The following is a 17,912-nucleotide window of genomic DNA, read 5'->3' as shown; positions in this document are numbered from 1 at the left end:
TTTTTCATTAATTTCTTCTACTAGGAAATTAATGTTTTTCCTCCATTCTATCCAGAAAGAAAAGTATAGATCTTGTGTTTAATAGTCAGAAGAAAAGCTATTTCAAGAGTAGCACTTTGTGGTAACTTAAATAGCAAAAGTGTAAGAAAAGAACAAAGTTCTATTTTGAAAGTCCCAACTCATACCCTTAGTTAAGATATTCAAATAGGGTAAACTTGGGTACTTTCCAAGGAAACATAAGACCCAATGGAACCTCTTAACACCTCAATATAGGACTCATCAGCACCACCATTGTAAATTTGCTGCTAGAGGCAGTTTTACTTTGTCCAGACAAAGTTCCCCTTCCTGCTGGGCAGTGATTCCCTTTAGCATCTATGTTGGTTTCTTTTTTCTTTCTTTCTTTCTTTTTTTTTTTTTACAAAGTGGACAGTGAGACAGAGAAAGGTCTTTTTCCATTGGTTCACCCCTCAGTGGCCGCTGCAGCCGGTGCACCGCACTGATCCGAAGCCAGGAGCCAGGTGCTTCTCCTGGTCTCCCATGCAGGTGCAGGGCCCAAGCACTTGGGCCATCCTCCACTGCCTTCCCAGGCCACAGCAGAGAGCTGGACTGGAAGAGGACCAACTGGGACAAAATCCAGCACCGCTACTGGGACTAGAACCCCGGGTGCTGGCACCGCAGGTGGAGGATTAGCCTAGTGAGCCACGGCGCTGGCCCCCTATGTTGGTTTCAATCATCTCTACCACCTCTGTCAGAGGGGACAGGTGGCTTCTCTTGAGCCTCACCCTGTTAGTTTTTGCACTTTTATTCCAAACTGGATATGAGATTCCATGCCTCAGCCCTGCCGCCCATTCCTGTATGGCCCAGTTGCTGCTTAACTGGTGGCCCTAGAAACACGATGAAGATAAGCAATGTGTTCTTTTCTCACCAGTTTCTTCCAGGCTTAGCCCTTGATCTTGAGAGCTAGAGCAGAGAGAAGGGAGCTCTGTGGGTGACTCCTGGTGGTGAGGTTGTTGCTTAGAGGGCTTGGTCAAGGCCAACCTTGGCTTCACCCTGCCCTCTGTGAGGGGCTTCCTCCCCACCAGACCTTGCCTTCTTGCTTTACCTCCAGAGGTTGACTCCCTGGCCCCTCTGTTCTGGTGCTGCAAGCATCTCTCGGCTTAGTGTGTAAATGTGTGTGTGCAGGGGTCCTTGGCCACCCTGAAGCTATAATCTCACACCATCAAGGATTCACTCAGACTCTGCAGCCTGTGCACTAGCCAGCTCTCAGGAGTAGAAACACAATGAATGTGGTCCCTCCTCCTTTTTCTGCCTGAATTTACTACCGGGCCAACCTCCCCAGAACTCTGTTGCCTGCTCCAAAATGACCTACAGTATTGGGAAACCCAGTGGGTGGGCTTTCCAGTGGGAGATGGCACAGTCTCCCCCATTACAGAACTCTCATGTGTGTCACTTTCATGTGTGGTTCTCGGGGGCCTGCCCTTTGGTTTGCGTGAGGAGGAAGCTACTCTAGAGCACTTTTCCAGGTTTCCACCCACTCCGGTAGCCACCACCCCTGGCAATAACTTCCAGCTTGTACCTCCAAACAAAAGACATAGTGTATTTCTTACTCCTAAACAAGGGCTGATCTTGCAACTAGAGTGAGGGGGAAATTCTGTCACTTCAGAAGCTAAACCACGAGAGATCCTGTGTATTCCTCTCTACTCCTGACATTCTCCCCAGCACACAGTTTATACTTGCACTGCTAAGTGTCTAATTTTTAAAATATGTCCTCTAAGATACATCTAAAACTTCTGAGGGGTCCTGCCTACTTTTCTCTGCTGAATAGTCCATTCCTATTGTCTGGCCTTCAGTGGCATCTAGACTAGCTCTACCGTGGGAAGGATGAGCTACAGAGGAAGTCCTGGAGGGAAAATACAGACAATGTTTTAGAACTCAAATCTCAGCTCTGATGTCTTATGCATTGAGAAATCTGATCCTTCCCTATCATCACTGCCAACTTCTCCACCCTAATTATTCAGTAAAATGGATTCTTCCTTTAAAGTGTTTCAATGCTGGTATTCGCATTTCCTGAGAGATGAAGGGGTTGGAGAGACTTTGCATCAATATGGTGGCAAACCAACATTGAGTGCAAAGTTCCAGAGCCCGGGGTGCAATGTGGGAGATCAGTGTTCTTCATATTCTCTTAAAACTGGGGGTGATTTTTTGGACTCCCATATGCTGTGGGATTGGAAATGCCAAGACAACTTCATGCTGAGAGCTCATCTCTTACTAGAATAACAAATAACTCTTCTAGGACTTTCCTATGTCATTTGTTTTTCACAATCTCCCTCATTCTTTCCATTGAGATTTCACACTCGCACACTTCTCCTTCCTTTTCCTTCTCCTTGTCGGCTCCTTGCTCCATGCAATACCTGGGTTTTATAAAGATGAATGAGACATGCCTCCTGCCTTTGAGTTTATCTGACTCTTGGATCCCCATAGTCAAATTCCTCCTTGATGGAATTCTCCAAATGATGTGCACGTCCCAAGAAACAGCATTGGGTCATAGGAACACCAGGGAACTAGAGGGCACAAATCGTGACCCTAACGCTGGCATTGGGTGCATAATTGTACCCAGACAAGGTCTCCCCTCTCTGAGGCTCGGTGTGTGAGATGAGCAGGTGCACTGGGAATACACCCCCCCACCCCACCCCCAGCCCCGCTCCATGGGATGCCTTAGATGAGGTACAGATGGGATGAAAGAAGTTTCTGCTGCTTTTCCACTTGATGTACTTAGTAATTCATCCCCCCAGGGCCATTCAGAGATCACCTTGGGAAACAGAATAGATAATCAATGCATGAGAAGTCATGTGGCAGATGAAATAGATTAATTCAGAGGGAGGCTTTCTAGTCAATAGTGCTCTCTCTGGAAGGATTTTGCTTCCCCTAATGGAAGGTAGGATGAAGAGCAGTGATATCGCCATCAGGAACCACTTAACAACTCTTCTCCCTCAAGCAGGATAGAATATGGGATTTAGTGACTGGATAGCATTTGGGGGGATATATAGAAACTTCAGTGGTTGCCAGGCAGCCTGAAGACTTTGATCATCACACCTTAATGCATCTATTTGCAATCTTTCTTAATATTTCTTTCCACTCTGGCAGGGCTGGGGCTCTGGGCAATGATAGGGCAGTGTAATTAGCAATTATGAACCATGGACATTTGCAAAAGGTCAACAGTGAACAGACTTGTAAATCCTATTTCAAGATGCTCCCTTCATTAAACCAGAAAAGGCTCCTGGACCACTATCTAATGCACTCATTCGATTTGAGAGTCAGCAACATCCATGGAGTGTGATGTTCCAGGCATGCAGCTGGACACATTAAATGGGCTGTATCTACTTCATGGTCACGCAAACCATTGGAGGTAGACGAGTGACTCATTTACAGGTGATGTCCCTGAGGCCACAGAAGAAACTGACTTGCCCAAGGGCAAAATTGGGGCTAGCAGCTACTTTGGCTGGTACCTTGTCCAATGGCATACATTTTCCACATATCTCTCTTCCTATTTTTAATAAACTTATGTCTAAGATATAACCCAATCAAAATGTCAGATCTTTAGTCTTAATAATTATAGTGTTTAATTTTTGGGCTTATTTTATGTACAAGATACAGTGCTTGGTATTTTGCAGCATTTATTGTATTTGATCCTTGTCAAAACCATAGGAAGTAGAACTATAGGAACCTGTGTTGCAGCTGAAGAAATTGAGACTTACAGAAATAAGTTGTCCGAGATCACTCAGCTCTAATATTTTAAGACTAAATCTGGCTGACTTCAGGTCCTCCTGGCTCAACCACTTCGCCATATGACACCCTTCATCCTGCAGCTTGTACTCACAAGCCTAGCTCCCCGTCTGAACTGGATGAGCTGTGTTGCAGATTAAACAAGGGCAAAGATCCCTTAAACTCCTCCCTTCTCCTGTCATTCATATTCCCTAAACCCTGCTCCTATGACACCCGTGTCTGATTCCCCATCAACGCCTGTCGGCTCTGCCACCACTGAAGTTTGTGCATGGGGTGTCCAACCCCAGAACTCTCCATTTTGTGTCCAATAACCCTACCCTTGGTGACCCATAAGCTATAAATCTTCTGAGTGCATACTCACGAGTAAACTCCAACTCTTTTTGAAGTCAAAAGTGCCATTTTTGTAGTATCATGTACTTCCTAACCATTTTTCATATAAAGGACAGTGCTACCATTTTAAATTTATTTTTTAAATGTTACTTGTGTTTTGAAGCAATTTCTCACGTTTTCCCATAAGTTTTTGCTCCATCATAGTGAATAGTGATTTTTAAGAAACACTTGTATTACATTATAGCAGAACCAACTATACATGTATGAACAAAGAACATTATTTCAAATCCTCTTTATAATGAGCTCACAGCTTTATGCATGATACAAACTATGGTCTCGGATCTGTAAAGTGGTGTTTAATTGTTTAACATTTTAGAGTCGGGGATCTTGTCATTCAATCATTGATCATCGAAGCAGGAAAACAAAATAACAGGGCGGAATCTGTAGTAGAATTAGCCCTTCTAACAGGACGAGGTCGCCGAAACCCCCCAGGGCTGCTATTCCAGCCACCGTTACTGTAGCTATTCAGGCCATGGCTGAGGTGAAAGACCAGAGAGGTCAGAACAAGGGCATACTGAACCCGTGAGGACATTCCCTCCAGGTCCGGTGGTTCAGTGATTGTCCACGGGAGAGCTTTCACGGGGAGCTGCACACTGCCTAAGATTCAGAGAAACTTGAGCTAACGTGGGAGCTGAGAGCATTGTGAGCTTGGGTCTTGCCTCTGGAAGATTTTTGACAATGTTGGAAGCAGAGCCTGGTGTCCCTCATCAACCTTCAGAGCCTCCAAATGGCTGTGGATTCACCTCTTCCACATCCCATGGAGGTTTCCCTTTCTGTCAGCCCATGGTGAAAACAAGGTGGAGAGGAATTCTGAGAAATGTGGCTCTAGCTTGCTGAGTGGACACCATACCAGTGTCTACATAGCTAGGTGGGAATGTGAGGAAACTCTGCCCCCTGCACTGGAAACCACACAGCACCCTGGTGTGTGCAGATCCATAGGCTTGCAGATGCTGGCCCAAGGAGTGTCCAAGGCTGAAATGATTCAGGTTTCAGAAAATTCAAATTTGTCCCTAAACATCTCTTAGGCTATTGTCAATGGAATTGTTTTCCTGATTTCTCTCTTGGATAGTTTTTGTTAGTATACAGAAACACTACTGACTTAGGAATGCTGACTTTGCTTTAGTATAAGTAGAAAGATATCCTGTGTTCATTGAGTTACGACTGTTAACATCTAAACCAGCCAAAGTGATCTACACAGACACAATGTAATCCCTATCAAAATTCCAAAGAGATTTTCGTGAAAGTAGAAGAAAAACATGCTAAAATTCTATGGAACCACAGCAACTCCAGACTGAGATCTTGAGCAAAAAGAACAAAGCCAGAGCTGTTCTGCTTCCTCATCTAGAAATCTACTACAAAGCTGTAATCAAAGCAGCATGGTGTTGGTGTAAAAACTGATCCAGAACAGTGGAACAGAGGCCAGAAATCCATGCTTTTATGGCCAACTGATTTTTGACAAGTGTGCCAAGAACACACAGTAAGCCCCTTCAATAAATGGTACTGGGGAAACTTAACATCCACAAGCAAAAGAATAAAATTGGATCTTTATCTGACTCCACATACAAAATTAACTAAAAATGAGTTGAAGACTTCAACAAATTGACACCAGAAGAAAATGAGAAAAGCTTCTTGAAGATTTGACAGAGTGACAGAGAAAGAGGAGAGACAGATCTTCCATCCACTGGTACACTCCCCAAATGGCCATGTTGGTACTGGGCCAGACAGAAGCCAGGAGCAAGGAACTAAGGGTTTCCCATTTGTGTGGCAGAGTCTCATGTCCTTAGGTCACCATCTGTCTCCCCAGGTGCATTTGCAGGGAGCTGGATTGTCAGAACAGCCAAGTCTCACCGGTGCTCTGATATGGGATGCCACATTGACCAGCTGTGCTACAACACCAGCCACAAGCAAAGATGTTTTTGTTGTTGTGTTTGGGTTATTTTTTATATTACCCAAAAAGTACAGGCAACAAATGAAAAGTAGACAAATGAGAACTCGGCAAATTAAAAAGTTGATGTGCAGCAAAGGAAACAGTGAAGACAACCTTCTAAATGGGACCACATTTCTTCTAGGAGTTAATACCCAAAAACATCAGAACTCGTGTAATTTAATAACAAGAAAATAATCCAATTTAATAACAGGCAACATATCTGAATAAAAATTTCTCTAAAGACAAAGATAGCCATATTAAAAATGTTCAACATTATCAATAATTAAGCCACAACGCCGGCCTGCATTTTCTTAACAGGCTAATCCTCCGCCTTGCGGCGCCAGCACGCCGGGTTCTAATCCCGGTTGCCCCCCTTCCAGGCCAGCTCTCTGCTATGGCCCGGGAAGGCAGTGGAGGATGGCCCAAGTCCTTGGGCCCTGCACCCGCATGGGAGACCAGGAGAAGTACCTGGCTCCTGGCTTCGGATCAGCGAGATGCGCCGGCCGCACCGGCCATTGGAGGGTGAACCAACAGTAAAGGAAGACCTTTCTCTCTTCTCTCTCTCTTACTATCCACTCTGCCTGTCAAGAAAATGCAAATTAAAACTATCATGATGTCATCCCATTCCTGGAAGGAGGGCTATTATAAAAAATAAGAGTAGTAGGTGTCAGTTAGGAGATAAGGAAATGCTGGGGAGGGTTGGTGGGAATATGCATTATGTATGACCATCATGGAAAACAATATGGAAGTTCTTCCAAAAGTTGCAAATACAATTACCATATGCAGCAATCCAACTTCTGGATCCAAAGGAATTTAAATAGGTATGTCAGATGTCTGTACTTTGTTCACAACAGCTGAGATATGGAGTCAACTCATGTCAATTAATGGATGAGTGGATAAAGTAAATGTGGTCTACGTGCACCGTGGAATACTATTCAGCCTTAAAGAAACTGTCTACATAGCACAGATGAACACAAGTAAACTAAGCCTGGCACGGAAAGACAAAGCCCGTGCCATCTCACTGACGTGAAGAACGTAAATCTGTTGAATGTGCAGAAGCAGAGTGGGATGGTGGCCACTAGGGGTGGTGACTCAAGTGGGGAGTGAGAGAACATGTGACTCGGGAAGATGTCTGTCAAAGGTTGCCAAACGCCAGTTGGGCAGAATGAATGAGTTCAGAAGATCTGTTGTACAATGTGTAGTGACTATAGTTAAAGACCAGGTATTGAATACTTGGGAATCGTAATATCTGTCAATGAACTTAATCATTCGCACGTCAAAACATCATGCTTCATACCATAACTATACACAGATTTCAAATGAAATTTTTTAAAAATAATTAAAAACTAGTGCAGTAGTTCTCAGATCTGAGCACTCTCATGCCTTCTTGGGAAACATCTGCTAATTTCCTCATCCTCAGACCCCAAAGAGAAAAGGCGTCGCCTAGGGAGATTACTGACGCCATAAACAAGAGTGTTAAATTGTTAAATCAACATCAAGAGTCACTGTTTACTTACGTCCCATGTGGGATCTGTCCTTAATGGGTTGTCCAAGGTGAAGTAATGATATAGCTAGTACTGAAACAGTATTTTTACACTTTGTGTTTACGTGTGGGTGCAAACTGATGAAATCTTTACTTAGTATATACTGAATCGATCTTCTGTATATAAAGATAATTGAAAATGAAAAAAAAACTTGGTGTTTAAATTGGAAATTACATAGAAAATTAATCAATTTTTTAAAATATCATGTAGGATCTCTGTCATTAATGTGGTGTACACTGTTATTTAATGCTATAACTAGTACTCCAACAGTATTTTTTCACTTTGTGTTGCTATGTGAGGGCAAACTGTTGAAATCTCTATATATACTAAACTGACTTTCTGTATATAAAGAGAATTGAAAATGAATCTTGATGCGAATGGAAGGGGAGAGCGAGCGGGAAAGGGGAGGGTTGTGGGTGGGAGGGAAGTTATTGTGGGGGAAGCCATTGTAATCCATAAGCTGTACTTTGGAAATTTATATTCATTAAATAAAAGATTAAAAAAACTTATAAAAAAAAAGCTAAATGCAGTGACTTGGGCTCTGGTGTAAATGTCGACAAATGCCAATACAGTCTCAGAAAGCGATGGCCTTGTTTACTACAAGGTGGTTTCCAGGTGGGCCAGCACACGTTCATGTTATTTAGAATTACATTAGAAATTCAAATTTCAAACATCTTGCAGAGAATACAGGTAACCTATAATCTCGAGGAACTCCATGTGTAGTAACTAAAAATAGGCTTCAGAATCCACTTACTTGGCGTTCTGACTTTGGGCAAAGTACCTTAAATTGTCAGAGCCAAGACTCGGATTCATCCTGTTCAAATGGGGCATTTACAACCTACACCAGATGGTGAGCTCGACATCCTCGGTAGTTAACATGATACTTAGAAAAAAATCCAGCGCTCCACCCTGGTCCCTGGGACCCCTGCCCCTGTCTCATTGTATTGAGATATCGTGCTGGCGCCACAGCTCACTAGGCTAATCCTCCGCCTGCGGCGCGTGCACCCCGGGTTCTAGTCCTGGTCGGGGCACCGGATACTGTCCCGGTTGCCCCTCTTCCAGGCCAGCTCTGTTGTGGCCCGGGAGGGCAGTGGAGGATGGCCCAAGTGCTTTGGGCCCTGCACTCGCGTGGGAGACCAGGAGAAGCACCTGGCTCCTGGCTTCGGATCAACGCGGTGCGCCTGCAGCAGCACGCCAGCTGCAGCGGCCATTGCGGGGTGAACCAACGGCAAAGGAAGACCTTTCTCTCTGTCTCTCTCTCATTGTCCACTCTGCCTGTCAAAAAAAAAAAAAAAAATATCGTAAGGTATTTACTGACATGTGAGACACTGCCACTGCACCAGATAGGTTTTCGCTCTGTCCCCGTTGCTATCATTATAATTGTGCTCCTCTCTGCTTAACTAGATCCACTCACAGGGATATGCAGCAAAGTTCAATTACGTAAAAGTTGCTCTCTGAAAAATGGCACACAAGATCCGAATTTGATGTATCTTAATACTTAGAATTGGTAGAACAAGGGGTGAGTATTTCCTGCAGCTGTTAAGATAGCCTCATTCCTTACGAGTGCCTGGATTCAAGTCTGACTCTACTCCCGATCCAGCTTCCTGCTGTTCCACACTCTGTAGGTCAGTGGTTATGGTTCAGGTACTGAGATCCCTGCCACCCACAGGGGAGACCTGGGCTGTGTTCCCAGCTCTCAGCTTCAGGCCCAGCCCTGCCCAGCCCAGCCCTGGCCGTTGCAACATCTGGAGGAGTGAAGCAAAGGATGAAACGTCCCTGTCCGTCTCTAATACATAAAAATAAGTAAATCACATTTTAGAAACAATAGAGCTGGGGCTCTGAGCAGAGTTTTTAGCATCAGCTCTGAGTTCTCAGCAGGAAGCAGTTCCTGCCTCCACATCTGAAGAGACAACTTGGTAAAACAGGGGCATGCTGGGGCGAGTGGGGGGCCCTGGTGCTATCCCCTGTTTTGCCCTCGTCACCATGAGAGCTAGGCCTGTCCCCTCACCACTTCGCCTCATCTATATGAAAGATGGCAGAGGAGTTATTACATTAAAATCCTAGATCACAGCCTGCTACTCATGGGACATGTTTTGTTTGACCTATAGAGTATTTTGATCAGAACTCATAAGTACACATGAAATTCCTGATCCTTTAAGAGATGGTGGGCATGCTGGCATTTCCGTGTGCCACCCCCCTGCTGCTGGAAGACTGAGCTCCGTGCTCCATCCTCGCCGCCTCCAGGGATCCCTGGCCAGGGTGCTATCACTTGGCACTCATTGTTGCCTTAGAATTCTTATAATACAAATATGCTTTTCTGCATCTGGTTCTCGCCGAACCGAGAAAGCTATTGGACAATGTAACTCCAGGTCCTTGGACCTCCAGGTGTGTCAAGAAAAATGAGCTGGCACACGTTTCTTGGTGTAGTAGCAGCTGTTTTTGTATGTTGGTATGCAGAAGCATTGTGTGCCAAAAGTTGGAATGCAAGATGTCATGAACGAAATCGTCAAGGTCAAGATTCCTAGGCCCTGTCTGCTCTTCTCGCTAACAACAAATGGCTTGGGGTGTGGAATGCAGCTGAAGCTGCAGTAGAAGGGGTAGAAGCGCCCTACAGGCAGCACTCGGGTGGCTGTGGGACCAATAGCCCTGGCTGGATCACACTGTACAACTATGTAAAAGGAACCAATATATCCCTTATTAAGCCACTGGACTTGTCTTAACGGACAGTGTAAACTAAACTGTAATGGAATGGAAGTAGTATATTTGTCATAGGTGAGCTGATTATACACCTGGCAATTCTAAAAGAATTAGCAAAAACGCAATAAAATAGTTCAAAGTTGATGTATAATATTCAGGAATCAATTACCTTAAATAATTGGGAGATGTAATCAATAAAAATCCTACCAACAGTGGCAGCAAAATAACCAAATGCATTGAAATCAATTTAACAAGAAATGTGTAAAACTCGCTATGACTAAAACCATAAAACCTTCCAGAAGGGCAGAAGCACACATGTCCACAGAGAAAATCTGAGCATACTGAATTCCCAGATAGAGAAAAAATCACTACATTGAACTGCTCCCATCAGTCACTTACACATCTAACGTGTTCCGATGAAAACCAGCAACCTATTGTTTTCTCTGATGTAACTTACACTGACCTCGAGCAGATCAATGGTCTGTATTGACAGCTAGCTCTGTGACATCCTGGCAACAGTCCTCTGCACCTCTGTAGAATAAAACCGGAGCTGGTACTGGCAGGAGACCAGGAGGAGTAGCGCAGCCCAAGCACTGGGCTGGGAAGGGAGGAGTGAGGGAGGAATTGGGGCAGAGAGGAGCGGTTGTGAGCCTTCTGTGTACAATGTACTGTCAGGAAAACATTGTACATAGTTCATATTGTGATCCTGTGATGTGAGCTTGCTTCATCATCCCCGTTTTCACAGGAAACAACGGAAGTTTGAAGGGCAGAGTGGATGGCCGGGTCACACCTAGGGAGGGGAAAATCCATGAGCAGAAATGCACCTGTCCTGTTAGCCCAGTGCTGTTGTCACTGTGGCACCTGCTGCCTCCGCGGTGTCTACACCCGTGAGGAGGTCTGGAGGGGAGGGATTTGTAAGGCTGCGAAGCCACAGGCTGGAGTGGGAAGGAGCAGTGTCTTCCAGCAATATCACACATCTGTTACTTTATGGGCTAGAGTCCTACCTCTGCAGCTGGTGGGAGCCAGGTCTGGGGCAAAACAGGGGGGAAGCACTCACCAGTGTCCACTCTCCCGGACATCAGTCCCATGGTGAGCGTCCGTAGCTAAAGGTGGGGACTCTGGAGAGGATGTGGGCTTTGCTCTCCCATGACTCCAAGGCCTCCTGAACACCCCACCTGTCCACTTGTCACCAAGGGCCACCTGCCCTCACGAAGGTCTTATCTTCCCTGTTGCCTGCTGTGCAGCCTCTTGATGTCTCTGATCCATTCTGAGGACAGCAGCAAGGGCATCTTTGTGACAGGCATGGGGGCTTGCATGCATTGCCCTCTCGGCAGCACTAGAACTGAGCTGGAAACCCCTCCTTCACCTGCAGGCCCCATGGGGCTGGCCTGGGCCTCCACTCCCACTCAGCCCCGTCGAGCTCCCCATCCTGTTAAATCCCTTCCGTAGAGTTCCTCCCTCCAGAGGTCCACTGTACTGTCCTCTCTGGCTGCCATTCCCCTCCTTCCTGGGACACCTGTCCCCTTGTCTACTTGCCTGCTGCCTGTCATCATGCTCCCGGGTGCCCTTTGTCCTCGGGACTCGGTCACTGCCCCAGCATGTGCTGCTTTAGGGCCTAGGATCTGCACTTGGCACTGATGCAGGTGTTTGTGTGGGCCCTGGGTTCAGCCTCCTGCTACCCTACAACTGCAAGGAGCCCTCAGGAATTGGCAACCTCAGCTCCTGGTGGACGTGTGTCATAGCGGTTGTGACAAGGCCATGCCTCCCACAGGTCCCTCTGGGCCAGGGCACTGCAGCGTGAGGGGCAGGCCTTGTTCCTTGGTGGGGACTTGGGATTTCTCCCACGGCCTGTGTGAGCTCCACCATCAGGCCAGGCCATCCAGGAAGCTTCCGCCTGGACTCTCTTCCTTTTCTTCCTCTCCAGCTCCAACTTATGACTCGGTCTGCAGTGCCCCAGTCCCTCCTTGCTCATACATGCGTTTCCCCTACAAAATCCTCACACAGTCGGTCTCCCTTTGGCATTTGCTCTTGGAGAGCCTGGACCAATGAGGCCCCTTTCCTGATGATTCTCCTGTGTTAAACCCACAAGGGTTGGGAGCCAGCCCCTCCAGGACACCACTGGCCCCCAGACCTGACACAGCGTCTGACACCCACTGGTGCCAGCGAGCTACGGCTGAGCAGGTGAGGCTCTTCCTTCCACGCAGGTTTTCTCTGCCCGGCGTCCTGGCCTCTCGGAGAGCTCCACTCACGCAGCCTGGCTCACTTGCCCCACTGGGAAACCCTCACCAACACTGTGATTGGTTACTTGTTTTCTCTTCTGTGGTCCTGTTCGATATTCCACGTTCTTATACCACAGTGTTGGCTACTGTGTGGCAGCTGTCGAATCTCTAAATCCACCTTTGCCCCTGATTCTGAGCTCCTTGAGTGACTGCATCCTTCCCCTCTGGTTAGAGATCGGCGTGCTGATCCACGTTAGATGGGCAGCAAATGTAGGGAGAGGGCAGGAAAGATGGGAGAAGAAGAAAGAGTGGGACCAGAGAGTCCAGCCTCTCCCATGTTCCACCTCCTCATCTTTAAAATGTTCTACCTATCCCAAGATACCTGGGGAATGTTTGAAGCAATGCACAACTCGCACATGGAAAACTTGCTGTGTAAACATAAGTGATTCTGGAGTTTGGGCCTTCGAGGGGAGGGGCATGGACTTGGAACGCTTCATAGCCTGGAATCAAAGCCTCTGGATGTCATGGGCTCCTCCACCGCCTTGGGAATCCAGGTACTTCCTGCTCCTTCATGTCCCCACCAGGAAACCATGATGCAGCCCAATGCCATTGGACACCGCATGCTACTTCCTGGGCAAATCATATGAGCTGGACAGATAAGAGGTCTTGCTCTTCCTGAAGCCTTGACTCTTGGGGTGCTGCTTTGAAACACAGAACTTGGCTCCTTTTGCAGTCTGGAGTCTGGTCTTGAACCAGAAAGAGCAGCAGCAACTGAACAGGTAGACACAGATGTGCACCCCAGCAGCTTGGGGAGGTGAGCTCAGTATCAATTGTGGGACCAGAACTGTCTCTGTAAGGGTTTTGGCTTTGAGAATTCTTAGCAATCTTGACCTAAGATTTGTCGAGCTCTAGCTACATATTTTTATTGGTGGGGGGAACTCTTGGAATTTCACACTTGCTCTCTGCCCGTTGCTCCCTTCTGACAGCTCTCAGGACTTGGGTTGGAATTCGGGGTTTGTTATGCAGAGCCATGGTGAGGCATTTCAAAACGACGGTGTTCTCTGTAAGTGCAGGTGCATTTCCAGTCTAGGCCCCTGGCTGTAAGTTTTCATCTTGTCATCCTTGTTCGGGGATCAGAGGCCAAGGTTCGCATGGGCCATGTTCTCGCCAGCCTCTTCCATCTCGCCCCGCCCTCACATACACACACACCCCTGGCTTGTGTATTTTCTCTCACCTGTTCACTTTTCATTCCTGATCTTTCTCCAAATGCTTCCTGCACTCAAGTGACCCAATTAGTCTTTCCTTGGTGCCACGACTGGATGGCACAGCTTTTCTCCTCTTTTGTATGTCCACGTCACACTCATCGACTCATGGCTACCCACTGAGGCTACAAAAGTGAATAAAACAGACAAGGTTGCCCTCAGTCACTTAACACCATGGAGTCGGGGAAGGGAAATGTCGGGTTATTGGAAAATCACAGATGTTTCAACTGTCAGAATGGAGGCCATTGTCCATAATTGTTTCACCAGTCAGAAAAGGTAGGTCATGCTGTGATAACACCACCACGTCCAACAACCAAGGCTGTCTTGGCCTAACACAACCAGATCACGGCTGTATTGCCATGTAACACGCTGAGTGCAGTAATTAATACAAATGTGCCATCCCACATGGAAGTCCAGGATGTGGACTCAGATTCTGAGAGATGAGTGCAGGTGTCGGGTGAGGCTACATCCTTGTCCACAGGCTTAGTCAGGGGCCCGTCTGGGCCCTTCAGCTTCTCAGCAGGATTCGTTGCTCTGATGTCATGGGACTAAGGTCCCCATCTTGTCTGCTGGCCATGACTACTCTAAGCTTAGGTGCTGGTCTCAGGTCCTTGCCACGTGACCTCCTCCATACTCCCTCCCCTGCTTTCAGTCCTTCTCTTCGTCAGCAGGTGTCTGGTTCTTCCTATGGGCTCAGCTGATTAGGTCAGGCCCACCCAGAGTAACCTCCCTTTCGTCAGCTCAATCGGGGGCCTTAATCCTAACTGGAAGTCGGACAATGTTTGATTAAAGGGCTAGGAGCAGGTGTGTACACCAGTGGGTAGGAAGCTTGGGGCCATCCAGGAAGTGGGTAGAAGTTCCCTGGCACTGGATGTGGCCAGCTGGGTGTGGGCCAGTGAGGCTGCTCTGCAGGATGTGGTCAGCCAGGGGCCCAGGGCTGGACACATTCTGCTTGCACATGCCCCTCCCTGTCAGCATGGGAGTGGAAAGTGCTCTGCGTGGCATCACACCTAAAGTCAAGGTTCTGTTGCATACACTGCCTTGGTTGCTGGTGAAACCAGGCAGGTCCCAATGGCCTTGCCAGAAATTTCCTTCCAGACTTGCTCCCCTGGATTAAGTCCCCAAGGAGACCGGGCGTGGATCCTACTTATCCTTGAGCAGTGGGTTCTAGTTCTTGGCCAGGCTGCAGAATGACCGGCCACACCAGTCACTTCTGCCCTTGGGAGCTAGGAGCACCTCACTATCTTGCCCTCCACAGCACCTGTAATGTCCCAGCATGGCACATGGTGTCCTTACGGCCTGGACCAGGGACAGATGTGACTGCTGAATTGTGTTGCCCTCACCTGCTCAGTGGGGCGTGTTGTGCGTTTGGCCATTTCCATAACCTTGGGATGGGGATCTCTTAACACCAAAGCAGTGAATAGGAGGCAGTTAAAACACCCTGAAAACTGGGGCCAGCACTGTGGCACAGCAGCTAAACCATCACCTGCAATGCAAGCATCCCATATGAGCACCAGTTCAAGCCCCTGCAGTCCTACCTCTGATCAAGCTTCCTGCTAATGTGCTTGGGAGGGCAGCCAAAGATGGCTCAGGTGCCTGGGTCCCTGCCACCCACATGGAAGACTTGGAGTTCCAGGCTCCTGGCTTCAGCCTGGCCTAGTCCTGACTGTTACAGACATTTGAGGGGATGAACAAGTAGATAGAAAATCTGTCTCCATCTCTATCACCTCTTGTCACTCCACCTTTCAAATATTTAAAAACCCTTTTTGCTCTGAAAACTGGAGCCCAAGAATGCTGTGAGTTACTGTAGTTCACTTTCTTCTACCAGGGAATTGGATGGCACTGGCTAACCTCCAGGAATTTGGGGACGAAGAATTCCTGTCTACTCCAGAGGAGGAGCTGGAGTCCTCAGTGACGGCACCTCTGCCCACCACTGTGCTCCACAAGGGAGACCATGGAATGGGGCTCCTTCATGCCCCAGCTGTAGGAGTTGGGCAAGCTTATTACTTTGCCATTGCCTATCCTTTTAAAAAGGACACAATAATGGTAGATATAACTCGGAGGTTTGCCGCGATGATCAAGTTAACTTGCTGGTGGATTAGGTAGGGAACAGCCGAGGACAAGAAGGGACAAGAATGCTGCTGAGGCTTTTGCCTAAGCCACTAGGAGAGAGTTGTTATCTTTGGATGGTGTGTTGCAAGAACTAAGTGCGCCACGTGTCGCTTTGACATCTTGAGCAACACAGGACTTAGGCTTCACTGAGTCCCTTGCTGTTTCCAAAAAGGCAAGCCTCTCTCCCCCATCATCTGGGCCACCTGCACCCAACCAGTCTTCAAACTACCAGGATGCACTGTCCTGCCAACCTGTGGAATTATTCAAAGAAACCGATTCTGTTCTCCCACAAGAGCCAGGGACACCATGCCTCTGTGCCCCTACAAAGCCAAATCTCATCTGCCACAGCCTCTGCTTGTTTCCTTTGTTCCCAAGGGCAACCCTGGTAGAGAACTGCTTGGCCAGCCACGCTCTCCTCCCCCAGGGTGTGAGTGCATGACACTAATAGCCTCACCATCTGGTATTAAATCACTTGTTCAGTTAGCTTTCCTCTTGGGACAGGGATACCCTCCTCGCCAATTGGATGAATGGGAGGTAGCTGGCACAGATGGGCAAAAATGTGTGAAGAGCACATCTATGTGCGTTTGAATATTTGGGAGGAGATTAGAAGGCTATTTCTACACCTGTTAGATTTTTAGAGGCCTCTTATCAGTAGATGTCCAAATGAAGATGGCAGGCAGTGAGACACAAAATATATTAGGTTCAGGAAACTGGCCTTGGCTAAAAACCTGGATGTGAAAGCAACATGTCTCGGTGTTACAGAACATGAGCCAGGCAAAGTCATACAGGAAGAAGCTGTGAAGATGAACACAAGGTCTAAGAACAGAGTCCTGAGTCCTGCCTGGTGGTTGCAGCTGAGTAATGTAAGAAGAGACAGGACGGAGGGGAGAGACCAGAGAGCAACCAGCAGCACGAGAGGCAGGTGGGGGCCTAGGAGCCAAATGAAGGCAGACTTTTAAGAAATTGGAAACTGTGAATCCTGTCAAATGGGACTGATTATTTTTTTCAAATAAAATGGGAATCTAGAAATAGCCACTGAAATAGCAAACCTTAAATAAAATGGGTGACTTTGCCAATAACTACTTACTGGACTGTAGCTGGTAGAAATAGGTTAGAGATTGGGATACAAGGGACAGAAACAACTCTTTTGAGAAATTTACCACATAGAGGGGGCAACGAAACTTAGAAGTAACTGGAGAAGGATGTGAGGTCAAGAGATGTCGTAGTTTCCATGGGGCTGTCCTTGTGGCACAGTGGGTAAAACTGCCTCCTACAACAGCATCCCACATGGGCGCCAGTGCGAGTCCCAGATGCTCTACTCTTTAATGACCATCTGAGGAAGAACAGGGGAAGATGGCCCAAGTGTTTGGGTCCAGCCACCCACGTGGGAGATCTGGATGAAGCTCCTGGCTTTAGCCTGTCCCTGTGCTGGCATGGCAGTCATCTGGGGAGTGAGCCAGCAGGTGAAAGATTCTCTCTCTCTCTCTCTCTCTCTCTATTTTCTCTCTGTAACTCTGACTCTCAAATGAACCTAAAAAAGAGGCCATAGTTTTTTTTTTTTTTAACGGAAATAACTTGTCTGCATGTTGCTGGGAGCTGAGAAAGAGGGCATAGTGCTGGCAGAGGGAAAAGTAGAATATATCATTTCGCAGTGGAAAGAGAAAAAGAACTAGGGAGTAAGTAGAGGGTTGGCTGTGGATAGGAACAAGGTCCAACCATCAGAGCTGCAGCAGGGGTGCAGAGATGAGAGCAGACAGGAAGATGGCAACGTGGGCGCTGACTGTGGAAGTTCTTGTCTCATCCCTTCAGGAAAGCAACCATCCATGTCATGGGCTGAGAGTGAGGGTGACAAGAAGGTGCCAGGAGCTTGTTGTGGGCAAAAAATGGAAGAAGCAGCCATCTAGGAAAGTGAGTTGGCAATGAGACTAAGACAATGTGGTGGGTTTGCCAGACAGCATGAAGAGCCCACTGCTGCCAC

The sequence above is a fragment of the Lepus europaeus genome, chromosome 4 (genome assembly GCF_033115175.1).
Source record: "Lepus europaeus isolate LE1 chromosome 4, mLepTim1.pri, whole genome shotgun sequence".
Taxonomy (NCBI): Eukaryota; Metazoa; Chordata; class Mammalia; order Lagomorpha; family Leporidae; genus Lepus; species Lepus europaeus.
Note: the sequence above shows the minus strand (reverse complement) of the source record.